The following is a 4,858-nucleotide window of genomic DNA, read 5'->3' as shown; positions in this document are numbered from 1 at the left end:
AATCCGGGGTGATATTGGTTGTTGTTAAATGCTTGCTTGGCCGGACTAGACTCCCATATCCCGTTCACTTGCTCCATACAATTGCCATCTCCAACCACCAAAGGACACTCATTGGGTGGGTGTCCTTGGTCTCCACAAAGCTCACAACTATAGACTTGGTTCCTCATAGAAGAATTGCTAGATGTTTTGCTTGAGCTCATCAAGGCAACTTGTTGCTTAAGCTCTTCTATCATCTCTTTCACTTCCACATTGTTGGCCGATTCGACCGTTGACTTCCCCTTCCTCTTGTGCCTATCATTGTTCCAATGAAAGGTACGAGAAGCCATTTCTTCAATAAGCTCTTTCACCGTCTTGTGGTCTATCTTATCCAAAGCTCCCTTCCCCGAGCCGGAATCAAGGTTCATCTTCATCTCATTGTTTAACCCTTCATAGAAATTGTTGATGAGCTCATCATCCCCAATACCGTGGTGAGGACATAGCCTTTGGAGGCCCTTGTACCTCTCCCATGCTTCATAAAGGGTCTCATCTTCTTGTTGGGTGAACCCTTGGAGCTCACTCTTGATTCTTGCGGTTCGTTGGGGTGGGAAATACTTGTTGAGAAAAGCCTTAGAGACATCGTCCCAAGTCCGAAGAGAGTCGGGTTCACAACTTTTAAGCCATTCCTTGGCACTTCCCCTCAAAGAGTAAGGGAAAAGCCTAAGGCGTACGTGTAACACCCCCATACTCCAAGTGCCTTACCAGGACCACTCAGGTATGGAGACATCACCATCTCGGTTGCCCGAGGTATGATAATCAAATAGACAAAATAGAAACAACCTTTATTATAAGTACTTTAATGAAAAGTTACAATCCTCAAACCAACTGAAAGTACAATACATTATTCCAACTAACTGTTCTCAAATGAAATGTAAATAAAGACTAAACTACAAACGGAAGACTCTATCGTCATGTCGTGGCCATCCCCACTATCCAAGTACCATCTCTATACCGCTCAATATCTGCTCACCATCCCCGAATGGATCACCGCAGTTTTACAAAACAACACCGGGTCGTACTAATCACACAACCAAAATAGATAATAACAATAAGGCAACAGACAAATTGAATCACACATACACACAACACCAACTCCCATCATCATCTCAACACCGATCGTCCACTTTGGACCAGCCGCCCGATGGGGACCGCAGCCTGCCGTTCCCACCTAAGCCCCGCTCATCGTACGAGCGATAACCCTGTATCATTAATGTGCACATCCCCTTTCGTGGCGGGTTCCACGAAGGGCGAAACTAGGGCGTGAGATCACTCCCGCAAGTGACCCCACTCAGCCGAGAACGCATCTCGAGAACCATCACAACCAATCACAAACACAATCACAATCACAATCACAATCAAACAACTAACTACAAAGACATCACCAATATCCCATTATGGGACTAATACCGAGAAATCCTACCCGAAAGCAAATACGCAGACGATCTAAACAAATTGTCTCAAAACGGCTCCTCTACGAATTCTCCTCCTATCATACATAACACATAAAGACTACTATTCAATTCCTACTCATAAAATCCCCAAACCCTAAATTAGGGTTTGACCAAAACTAGCAAAACATTATAAAAATTATGCTAGAAGCTTACCCTCGACGCAAGGAATCCAACAACACGAAAAACAACGAGAATCGACCGTCGAACTCCGGAATCGTTAAGGATGCGATTAGGAAGAAGGACTCGTTGCTTTCTCTCTTAAACAAGTTTTAGGTTTTGGTAAAAGTGTTTTAAAACAAAGACGAATTGGTTTAAATACCCTAATCGCATAATTAACAAAACCCGAGAAAACTCCCCGTAAAACCGGACGCTCGATCGAGTACCCAAGGTACTCGATCGAGTACCCCCTACTCGATCGAGTGCCCGAGCTACTCGATCGAGTGCCCAACAGTCGAAACTATTTTGTCTTTCGACACTTACCCTTACTCGACAGAGTAAGGGCTACTCTATAGAGTACCCCCAAGACTATAAATACGGAGTATTACAGTCTTCCCTCCTTAAAAGGAACTTCGTCCCCGAAGTTCAAACCACTACTAAACAAAGGTACTCCCATAAGCCTCCCGACTCGAAGGTCAAACAAAACACGACGTAAAGCATGACACTAACCCAACTTATCCCGACAACATACCGACACAACATGAAAAAGAAGGGTGTAAAAGCTCTTAAAAACTCTCGCGATCCTCTCCTACCCCCTAAAAGAAACAAGGTTACGTCCTCGTAACCATACATACCTGATCAAAGAGAAAAGGGTAACGCTCTTTCATGATATCTTCGCCTCCCATGTAGCTTCCTCAGTCTCGTGGTTAGACCAAAGGATCTTAAGCAACACTGTCTCACCACTCCCGGTCTTCCTAACCTTCCGGTCTAGGATCTTCTTAGGCACCTCAAGGTATGATAGGGACTCATCCAACTCTAAGCTCTCTGCCTCTAACACATGTGACGGGTCGCTCACATACTTCCGCAGCTGCGATACATGAAACACATTGTGCACTCTCTCCAATGCAGCTGGTAACGCCAAACGATAAGCAACTTCCCCGACTCGCTCTAAGATCTCATAAGGCCCTATAAACTTCTGACTTAACTTGCCTTTCTTCCCAAATCTCATAACTCCACGCATCGGAGATACCTTCAGAAGAACCTTGTCCCCAACCTGAAACTCTATGTCCCGACGATGTAGATCTCGCATAACTCTTCACATCGATCCCGGGCTGCTCTCATCCGTTCTCTGATCATCTTAATCTGTTCTACCATCTCATGTACCATCTCTGGTCCTAAAACCACTGCCTCAGCACTATCGTCCCAACAGATCGGACTCCTACATCTCCTCCCATACAAAGCCTCAAACGGTGCCATACCTATCTTTGGTGTGATAGCTGCATTGTTGTTGTACGAAAACTCTATCAAATCCAATCTCTGCTCCCAGCTACCACCAAAATCCATCACACAAGCTCGCAACATATCCTCAAGGGTCTTGATTGTTCTCTCTGTCTGCCCATCCGTCGCAGGATGAAATGTCTTTGTACTCATCTTCAAAGTCGTTCCCAACGCTTCCCGCAACTCTTTCCAAAACTTCGATATAAACCTCGCATCTCTGTCAGACACTATGTCCTTAGGGACTCCATGTAACTTAAGCACGTTCTTTCGATAGGCCATAGCCAATTGTGCCTTAGTCCATGTATCTTTCATTGGAACAAAGTGAGCTGACTTGGTCAAACGATCCACTATCACCCAAATCATATTGTTACCTTGTTGACTCCTCGGCAAACCCACAATGAAATCCATGGAAATGGATTCCCACTTCCACTCCGGCACCTCCAAAGACTGAATCTTACCTTGTGGTCTTCTCTGTTCCCCTTTAACTCTCTGGCATGTCAAACAACGGGACACAAACTCAGCTGTCTCTTTCTTCATCCCAGGCCACCAAAACGTGTTCTTCAAGTCCTTATATAGCTTGTCTCCACCTGGATGAACTGAATATGGTGTGCAATGAGCCTCTGTCATGATTGTCTTTTTCAACTCCTCATCATTAGGCACACACCACCTACCATCAAACCTCAAACTACCATCTGTATGAATGGAAAATCGGGACACCGTCCCTTTCTCTACTCCAGACTCTCCACTCAACTATCTTAGGATCCAAAGCCTCGCTTATCCCGAATGTCATCATAAAACTCCATATGTCTTGTCATATCACCCATAGCATCTCCTTTCTCGCATCATATGAATCCCAAAACTCGCTACCTCCTCCCCGACCTCATCAAAGATAGAGTCCGTACATAAGGAATGCACACTCTTTCTACTTAAAGCATCAGCAACAACATTGGCCTTCCCTTCATGGTAGATGATTTCCATGTCATAATCTCCAATCAACTCCATCCACCTCCTCTGTCTCATGTTCAACTCCTTCTGCGTGAAGATGTACTTGAGACTCTTGTGATCCGAAAATACCTTAAAGATTGCTCCATAAAGGTAATGCCTCCAAATCTTGAGAGCAAACACCACTGCACCCAACTCCAGGTCATGAGTAGGGTAGTTCTCCTCATAAGGCTTCAACTGCCTAGAAGCATAGGCAATTACTTTACCATTCTGCATCAACACACATCCCAACCCATTCTTCGAAGCGTCTGTATAAACCTCGAAATTCTCGCTCCCTTCAGTAATGCTAGGACAGAGAGCGTGGTCAAACGCTCCTTTAAGGTTTGGAACGCCTTTTCACAACTCTCATCCCAACGAAACCTGTTCTCTTTCCTCATCAATGCCGTCATCGGTCTAGCTATCTTAGAGAAATCTTTCACGAACCGCCTGTAATATCCAGCCAAACCCAAGAAACTCCTAACCTCGACATTCTTCTGCTTCCCACTTTGTCACAGCTTCAATCTTTGCCGGATCCACAGCTACTCCATCTTTAGAGATTACATGCCCCAGAAAAGCAACTTCCTCTAACCAGAACTCGCACTTGGACAACTTAGCATACAACTCATGATCTCTCAAGGTCTGCCGCAACACGATCCCCGGATGCTCCTCATGCTCCTCCTTAGTCTTAGAGTAGACTAAGATGTCGTCGATAAACACTACTACGAACCGATCCAAGAACTCGTCAAGATCCTATTCATCAAATCCATAAACACTGCCGGCGCATTAGACAATCCAAACGGCATCACCACATACTCATAGTGGCCATACCTCGACGTGAAAGCCGTCTTCGGTATATCCACATCTCTAATCTTCACCGATGGTACCCCGACCTCAAATCAATCTTAGAGAAAATCATTGCACCACTCAACCGATCAAACAGTCATCTATTCTTGGCA

General features: G+C 45.1%; 1 non-coding gene across 1 annotated transcript; it reads left to right on the top strand.

Moving 5' to 3' along the window:
* The first annotated feature begins 459 nt into the window (after positions 1–459).
* LOC141658071 (small nucleolar RNA R71) lies at positions 460–566 on the top strand. The gene has a single exon (XR_012548980.1). It is a non-coding gene; the product is annotated as a small nucleolar RNA R71 (small nucleolar RNA).
* Positions 567–4,858: the final 4,292 nt, after the last annotated feature.

The sequence above is a fragment of the Silene latifolia genome, chromosome 5 (assembly GCF_048544455.1).
Source record: "Silene latifolia isolate original U9 population chromosome 5, ASM4854445v1, whole genome shotgun sequence".
Lineage (NCBI taxonomy): Eukaryota > Viridiplantae > Streptophyta > Magnoliopsida > Caryophyllales > Caryophyllaceae > Silene > Silene latifolia.
Note: the sequence above shows the minus strand (reverse complement) of the source record. Positions and strands in the feature narration are given on the sequence as shown.